Below are 9,201 nucleotides of genomic sequence, written 5' to 3'. Positions count from 1 at the left end.
CTTGTAGTAGAGTTTATTTGTTGAAATGATAAATAATAAAACCATCTTGTTATAGAGCTAGCAGCAAAGGGCCACCAGGATAGCTTAAGCCCACAGGAAGCTATCTCAAACACCAGAGCTGTAGTTCGGTCTGATTTCTTCAGTTTAGTGCCAGTGACATTTTTCTTCCCCTTTGATTCAACAGACTTGAGGGTTTTGGTGCCTGTTGGCACATAATACCAGCCTTTGAAATACTGATTGCTCAGCCAAAGTTAACAGAAACAGCTGCAAAACAAGATGTCATTATCTCTGGGTCTTGCTCTGAGTGAGCTACAAGTGCACTGCCATCTGCAAAGAGCAGTTCTTTAATAAGGGGACTTCTAAAGCCTTTGTTTCTGCATATAAACAAGCCAAATTATGAATGTTGCTTGGGGAAATCTGAAACTGGACTCTCAGAGACAGATTCTGATTTTGTTCAATGTATTGCTACAACAAAAATAAATCTTTGTAACATTGCAATGCTGTAGAGCAAGACGTCTTTCCATTCAAACAGCCAATGCAAAAGGATTGCTCCTTCAACTTACTTGCTTGTGCCAAAGAGGAGGAGTTGGGATTTGTTTGTTTGTTCATTTTTTTTTATTTTTTTTTTTCATGTATTTCTGCATAGCAGCATAGAAAGGTCTATTTCTTTCTCTGAACTCTAATAGTATCAAATAGCATTAGATACTGTGGTGGTTAAATACAGCCATGGCTCTCGCATGGGCATAGTGAAGAAAGAGTCAAATCAGTATTTAGCATGAGGCAGATCTTAAATATACAGTCACCTCTGTAACTACAACACATTTTTCTAATTCATTGCCTAGTTGATGGTACAAATATAAGCATCTTTGAGCTGCTGCAATACTGCTGCTTTCAAAGAAGAAAAAAAAAAAAAAAAAAAAAAGGAAAACAAAACAAACAAACACAAATAAATGTATATTATCAGGGGATCACACATATTTTAAATAATTTATTTTGTATCACATTGAAGCAGCGCTGGAGAAATGAAAGAAAGTCATAACTTTTTGATCAATTTGAAGTTTTGACTATTGATTTGTTTTAATGATAGCCATTGATCCTTTTAATGTTAAAGAGGGGCCGAGACTACTATTTACAGAATGTAATCTTGATGAGTTCATGACCATGAGAAATTTTAAACATCTTGTATTGTACAGGTAAAATATGAAGTTGTCTGAAGTTATACAGTCAACTAATAATCATGGAGCCTTTTTACTGGGAAATAAGGAACCTAACTTCATGTTCATTAAAGTAATAGGCATCTTGACATCAGAGATCAAAAAGTTGGTGTATAATGATTTTATTATATTTATATGTAATCTTTATACCAGAAAGCCTTCTCATGTACACAGTGTTCTAGCTTTTTAAAAAATGTTTTATAATGAATTACTATGTCCTTTTCATTTTTCTCAAAAGTCAGTGACAATTCATTGGAAAAAATGATGACAACAGGTTTCAATTAAAAATAATGAATGCATGGTAACAGCGAAATTTTTTGAGTTAAGAAATGCAAAGAAGCATGGAACAAGACACAGGAACTAGGGAGAGAAGATAGAAAGGCCTGGAAGAAAAAGTCATTGAACACAATTGCAGGGGTCTATAATAGGCAAAAGGATTAGTCAGTGGTCTGAACAGAGTGGCTGAACAGCTATTGAAAGTAAGTGTATTTATAAACAGGAGTTCAAAGAACAACAAGGAATGGCTTCAGTGCAGGAAGCTACGGTAAAAAGGAATGGCTGTGGGAAACATTAAGGAAGTCATGGAAAGCTGAAATCTTTTATTCATTTAAATAATTGAAGCATAGCATTTTCTAACATAAAATTCTGAAATTGTGATATTTTTTTTTCTGGTATATGGATATATATAGTATATTGGTATATATATATGTGGATATTCTGGTGTGTGTATATATATATATACATATACATACATATATATATATATGTTGAACACCTGCATATACTTCCTATGTACTTACTAAATCTCTGGGAGAAGACACTTGATTGATGGGTTTCATAGCTTTTGTCAGAACAAAACTGTTGTCAAAACTGTTGTCCTAATATTAAGGAAGTTCTAAAGGCTTACTGTCTCCAGTATGAAATTAATAAACTCCAACGTATGACCTTTAAGTGTATTCCTTTTAGGAATATTTCCTAAAAAGGGAGGCTTTCCTGAACTGAGGCCTTAGAATAGCATCAATGCTCTTTAAATGTTATTTCAATTTAATTGTATATTGAATGTTAATATACCTAATGTACAGTAACATTTTTTTTTTTTTAACCATCACCTAGGAAAACCTGTTAAGAAATTCAGAATAGAACAAGTATGAAATTCTGAACATTTATTCTGCCTAGCTGTCCTTCATCACTCACTCTTAATCCTTCTGGAGCACAATGTCTAATTACACTTTTTTTTTTTTTTTTTTTTTTTTCCTTTAAATATTGCAGATATGTGAAGCTCAAAATACTGGTTTGGCAGAATATAAAACTATCTTTCCTTTTGGAGAATCCAAGGAGCAACAGGGCAGTGTTATGCTGTTGCTTGTTGCACTCTCCAGGACACAAACCGTCAAATGCCATCAGTACAGGAGCAGCAGACGTGTTTCCTAGTGCTGGGCAGCACATTTGTTAGTGAGCCTTCTAATTGCTTCTCCTATTTACATCTCTGGGTATATGTGTTCTTGTTTTGGATGTTTTTGATAGCAAAACACACTCTTTTCTGAATGTCTCCCAGGGTCTGCCTTCTTGGAGGATCAGAAAATCTAATTTACACATTTGTTGTATTCTTAACAGAAGGGATATCCTATTTCAATCCAGGGTGTGGAGTACCTAAAGACAAGGCAGATTTAACTTCCCTTTAACTGTCTGTGAACAGTGAAGATGAGTTTGAAGCATATTCAGAACTGTTAACACTGTAAGCATTTTTTTTTTCTTTTTCAGAACTCTGAGCAGTATTTTGGAAGAAACAGAACATGAGCTATATTTACATAAATATTTCCAAATTGCCATCCAGTTGGTTGTTTAACTTGAAGTTACACCTACATCTTTATTTAGGTATGTAACTAAAAATTCTGAGGGCAAAACTCTACATGTAGGTAGCATTTTTATGAAGACACTTGGCATAATTGGAGAAAAAAAAGAAAAAAAAAAAAAATCAGGCCCTCAAGATCTTCTTCAAGTCCTAAACAAAAGCTTAAATATCAAACTAAATGTCTCCTGTCCTTGCTTTATTATGTTTAAAACAGCTGAACAAATCAAGAGAAGGCTGTAGGAGCTGAAGGGGACAATTGCCAGGGAAAAGGTGACAATGTATGAGCACCTGTAAGCCACAGAAGAAAGGACTGGAAAAATTTTGCCTGTGGAAAACTGACGGGCTACCTTGGATGGAAACATGATATGAAGTTTCCATCATGGCCTTCACTTAGCCAATAACCTTTAGTATCAAGCAGAGTTATGTATTCCAGTTCTCAGATTTCTCTGCCATGAGGATCAGGATCAGAAGAAAATAGGAGTGACAGTTTGCTTCCCCTCTGGACTGCTTCCAAACCTTTTAATTTCAGCCCTACTAATACACACACAGATCTGGCCTCAGTTTTTGCATACTCTGCTTTGGGATCTAGATGGGCTGCACAGGTGTGTAGACCAGTTTTGTGAAGAGAATCAATATGCGTTGTTGGGGAGGCACGGTACCACCTTAATCCAGCCTTGTGCCTTTTTGTACCATCTTGCCAGATTGTTTTGACTGAGTGGTAAATGCAGTGATGTGTTCTCTCTTGAGATATTAACATTTCTGGATTCGTGGCATGATTTGACAGGATCCAGGTGCCAAATATGTATTTTTTCCAGTGCCGTTGCCTTCAGGCATATCAGGCTCCAGATTTTTAAGGTGCAGCAGGGAAGCTAAGTAACATTCTCTGTCGAGCCAAAATTTGGAAACTGGAGTTTGAGAAGCTGGGGGAAAAAATGACTGGCAAGATCTGCAAGGATTCAGGATTTGGAGCCAGATTTTCAGAACATCCTGGTGCTGTTTCTTACGATCACAACTGACAGATCCACACTGGTTCTTTATCCAGGCGTTGTGCTTCAGGTGCATGAGATCAAAAAGTTACTCAGGCTCCAAATCCCTGCACTGCTCTCACCTGCACAAGCGGAAGGAAGAGTTGGATAGCATTTTAAACACCTACTTCTCTTATTTTTTTTTTATTTTGACATTTGGACAAACCAATATGGGGACAAGAAAAACAAAACAAAACAAAACTAAACTAAACTAAACTAAGCCGCAGCCCAGCCACCCCTCACCGCAGGGGCACTCCCAGGCCACCTGCACGGCTGCCGCGGGGCTGCGGGGACCCCGGGATGGAGGGGGGGAGGGGGGATGCTCACCGCGGCCCCCGCCGCCTTCGCAGCCCCGGGGACCCCCGCCGAGGAGCCCCGCGGAGGCGCGGCCGTGCCGGGGCTGCGCCGGGGGCTTCCCCACGAGCATCCCCCGAGCATCCCCGCGGCCGGCGGGAGGGCGGGCAGCGGGGCCGTGCCGAACCGAGCCGAGCCGAGCCGTGCCGTGCCGTGCCGTGCCGTGACTCACCCGCCGGGGCCAAGCGGGGAAACTCCCGCTTCGGTGGCAGAGCGCATGTGCCGAGGTTCCCAGCCTCCGCTCCTCGCACCCTCCCCTCGCTGCCTCCCTGCCTCCCGCCCTTCCTCCCTGCTCTGCCTCCTTCCCTCCTTCCCTCCCCGCCCGCCCGCCGCCGTCTCCTCTCCCTGCCGGCTGGGTGCTGAAGTTGGGCGGATGGCAGCAGCCCAGCTCCGCTAGGACGAGCCGCCGCAGCCCTTCCCGGGATCGCTCAGCGCCAACCGCACGCAGCCGGGCGGGGGTGGGTAAGGCGCTCCGCTGGGGTTTCAGCCTGAACCGTGCGGAACGGCAGCAAAATGTCTGCTTCGGACTGATGCGCGGGGTGGGGGGAGTGGGAGGGGGGAGAAAAAATGAAAAAAAAAATAATAATAAAGGGGAGGTGGGGAGGAAAAGAGGAAGGAGGTGAGAGGGAGGATGGATGGAGGGCGGTGGAGTGAGGCTGAAAATGGGGGGACCGACTGTGTGTGTGTGTGTCAGTGTGTGTGTGTGTGTAACAACGGGCGGATGCGGCGCCGAGGCTGCAAGGTGGTGTTTCTGTGTGTGTGTGTGTGTGTGTGTGTGTGTGTGTATGTATGTATGCGTGTGTGTGTGTGCGCGGCTCCGTGCCCGCGATGCACAAAGGGGTGGGGAGAGGTGCCGCCGGGCTCTGCCCGCGCCCTCCCCCGCTGCCTCCCCGGTTGGTGCCCGGGGTGCCGTGGGGCATCCGCCGCGCCGGGCGATGCTGCCCAGCCCGGGGCGGGGACGTGGAAAAGGGGGGACACGGGAAGGAGGGGGGGACCGTGCAGCCCCCGGGGAAGCCGGGGGCATGGGCTGGCGATGTGACAGCCGCCGGCTCGCAGCTGAGGCAGCGCTCCTCCTGCCTTCCTTCCCTCCTGACCTTCCCCCGCGTATCGCGGCTCTGCTTGGCGGGAGGCGGGCATCAATTAGCATTATTATCGCTATTACCGTTTTCATCCGAAGAGCCGGCGTAAGGTGCGGGCAAACACCCGAGTCGTTGCTCCGAAGCCGAGAGTTGCTCCCCGCTCCCGCGTTTCCCCCACCCCAAACCCCCGTCTCGGCCGCCCCCACCGGGCCGGGGAGCCCCCGGGGGCCGCCCCCGCCGCGCTGCCCTGCGGCACCGCCAGCCTCCTGCCCCGGCCTCCTTCCCGGTATATGCCGGCGGGGGTGGCACGGCGGCGGGGGGAGCGGGTGTTGGGGCTGGGGCTGCTCCCGGTACGACCCCCGGCCCCCGGCCCCGGTCCCCGCACGGCGGCGCGGCCCCGGGCGGCGCGGGGCTTCCCTGAGCCCGGGGAAACCCCGGCTGCTGCCGCTGCCGGTGCGGCGAGGGGATGCTGCAATCCCCGCCAGCCTCCCAAAGCCGCCGTGCGCTGCGGTTCCTCACCTCTCCCCGGGATGAACCCGCCCGCGGTTTTAAGAAGGCTGAGGTCGCCTCGCTTTGCTCGGCTGTCAAGCCCGCGTTGCACAATTTATAGCTACCTCTTGTTGATTCATCAGGGGACCTTACCCGCGCCGTCAGGCTTAACATCGGCAGGGGTAAAATTCAGGATTTTCGGCATTCGGTTTCCTCATTTCCGTATGTGGATTTTCACTGATGTGTGTCTCAGGTTTGCAGCCAGATGCTTTTGCAAAATGGATGAAATCTCAAATACCCTGCTAGGTAAATGTAAGTAAGTTACATATCGTCTGGCAATAGTATTATGGGTAACAGGTGATAAATAGCTTTCAACAAATGTAATATACACATGCTGCAAATTTGTGGAGTTGTATCAAGGAAGTTAATCCTTATTCAAATCAGTGGATGGTACTGGCATCATCCTTACGTAAATCACTAGGGAATTTTCCCATTGCCCAAGTCGTTTAGGCAAACAAATTATTTCACCGTTATAAAGACACAGTGTTACACGCTGTTATCACTGTAATCAAATATGTATTTTCATTTGATTCCATACTCAGAATAAGCAAAGTCCTAAGAAAAGATGCATGTGCCCCACCCCAGTAAGTTTATGGCCTCAGAACTGCAGGCCATGATAGACGCAAGTATTTACCTCCCTAAAATACGTGAGACTCAGACATTGAAATGCCTTTCTCAATCAGGGCCTTAGATCCTTCTAAGTAGCCGAAATAGGAACATAATTTGATTAAAAGCATGCGATCAAAAGAATTGCTATAGTGAGTTGGACATCTAGTCCAATATCCTGGCTCTGACTGCAGTCATTAGCAGATGCTGAAGGGAGAAAAACGTAAGAAACAGGGCTGGTATACAGTGTTTTTTTTTTTTTTTTTTTTTTTTTTTCCCCGGCATATCCTTTCAAGTTCAAGCAAACCGTAGTACAGGGATTTCTTAACCTGGAGTTTGCTTCCAGACCATAATGTGTAATAAGTCCCTGACTTTCTGTGCTCCCTTTTTTTAATCCATTTATACTTTGGTCTCAACCACAATCTGTGGCAATGAGCGCCACAATTTAATTATGATTTGTGTGAAAAAGTACTTCCTTTTGTTTGCTATGAACCTGCTGCCTGATAATTTCATTCAGTGTGTGACAAAGAGCGCACAATGTGCCTGCACAACTTGCCAGCAGTGTCCTCTCACTCCAGAGCAGGTACAGCACTGGCAGTACAAGTCCTGTCATTTCATCTAACACTGAGTTAGGAGGTCTGCCTAGGACTGTAAAGCCATATTAAGCTCTCGGTCTTCCCGTTGAAATCTACAGATAAGAATAGTCGTTCTTTTTCTTGTTATTCAACATGGGTACTTGTGCACACAAAATTGCCGTGAACCCATGAACTCATTTCACAAAGGCTACTGAAAAGCTGTCTGCTGAAAATTAACTCTCTGCACTATTGATTTGAATCAAAGTCTGACTGACAGCTTGGTGAAAAAAAAATCCTGTCTTAATCCAGTTTTCTATTTATCCTGAGCAGAAGATAAAATGTTTTATTTTCAAACTGCATTTTTTTTCAAGAAGTATACTAAATACAAAATGGAAAATATATATGTCTATGAACTCTGCACACTTGTGTAACATCTCTGCTAATTAATTTATCTGCGGAAAGCTCATTATGAGGAATGTGCATATTGAACGATGAGCACGGTTTTATAAGTTCAAATGTCCCATAAAAACTGATTTAGAAGGACTTATGACATGAGGTCTTCTCCCCACGAGTGCTACTGGGTTTGAATCATCCTTAAGAATCACTAGTATTGTTCAGATTAACATGGCAGAAATGTTTCCTGATCTCACTGCTAGGCCCCCTTTGAGTTCATCACAACAGTAATAAAAGAGTAAGAGCCCAGAGAGCTACAAAAGCACCACGTGGACACAGAGATCCAGAAGTTCCCACTGTTTGAAATCAGCTGCAGACACAACTTGGAACAGCACAATCCATAGCAAATTGTGGGCCCATGGAGAACCATAGGAACTCACATAACCTGAGAAATCCTTCACAAAAGATAAAATATTGGCAAACTCAGATGCTGTAATCCTCACTTCCCAACAGACTAAAAGAAGAGACCAAGTGGTATGGTTATGAAGACAGGATATATGGGATGTCAGTCAGTCTCAGATACAAACCAGTCTCAAACTAAGTACGAGAATGGTTTTCCACTTATGTATGGCATATATGTATGTATATGTATATGCATACATATATGTGGCAAACATATGAGTATAAACTTTCCATCATCAAAAATGCACATGTGAAAAATATTATAATCCTACTATCTTTTAAATAAGATTACACTTTTTTTCTGCTTCTATAATGAGCAAATGAAACCACGTTCTTACTTGTACTCTTCATGTGCGTGCCTTTAAATGTGAAACAAAGGGAGATTCCTATGAGTACTCAAGAAGTGTACTAAATGAAACAGTGTTAGCTCTTACAGAGACATTGGTCACAGTTCCATTAGCTCCCTTTTTATAACATCTCCATGATTTCAGGTATGGATTTAAATTGCACTTGTACCAATGTCTCAACTTCAGCATTTTTGATGAAAAATATATCCTCACCATACTTGTAGTGCTTGTTCTGGGAATGTATAATGAGTTTTCTAAGAGCATAAAATTAATGTGCTAATTAGCTTCGGTTAAAATTAGTTAAAAATGAAATCATTCAAGAAATTTAGCATTTCTATTGACCTCTTGTTTGTCCTAAGTAGTCTTTGTAATGAAATAATGCAATCAAACTTTCCATATTGTTAATTAAAAGCTTGTGCTTAGGGTATAAAAACAAATGAATAGAATAAGTTGTAATTAAGTTTACCTATTCCTGGCTATAGCTAATGGCTATAACCATACAGGCTGTAAGTAGGCTTGTGTGAGTAGCTTTGCTGGCTCCTGGGGGGCTACTGCAACCCCTGAAGGAACGGAGCCTTTCAGCTTGGCACGTCCTGGCTACAGCAGGACTGAGGCAGGGGGGCTGTGTGCCTGTGTCACACGGTCCCACTGGGAAGTTTGCTTCTTCAGAGACCTCCTGTCTGAAAAAAAAATAATAATTGTGCCTCTACCCGAAGCTGGGTATCTGCTCTCAGAAGGTTTCCCT

The 9,201-nt window shown here is 43.9% G+C and overlaps 1 protein-coding gene across 3 annotated transcripts in view; it reads left to right on the top strand.

The window, feature by feature from the left end:
- Positions 1 to 4,688: 4,688 nt before the first annotated feature.
- Positions 4,689 to 9,201, top strand: part of RGS17 (regulator of G protein signaling 17) — a 73,130-nt gene continuing 68,617 nt past the window's right edge. Inside the window, exon 1 of one of the 3 annotated variants that reach the window (XM_035320436.1) lies at positions 4,689 to 4,907. The gene's annotated coding sequence lies outside the window, so the exon portion shown is untranslated. The remainder of the gene's footprint in view (positions 4,908 to 9,201) is intronic. The other 2 variants (XM_035320434.1, XM_035320437.1) reach the window with 2 other exon arrangements.

The sequence above is a fragment of the Oxyura jamaicensis genome, chromosome 3 (genome assembly GCF_011077185.1).
Source record: "Oxyura jamaicensis isolate SHBP4307 breed ruddy duck chromosome 3, BPBGC_Ojam_1.0, whole genome shotgun sequence".
In the NCBI taxonomy this organism is placed as follows: Eukaryota; Metazoa; Chordata; class Aves; order Anseriformes; family Anatidae; genus Oxyura; species Oxyura jamaicensis.
Note: the sequence above shows the minus strand (reverse complement) of the source record. Positions and strands in the feature narration are given on the sequence as shown.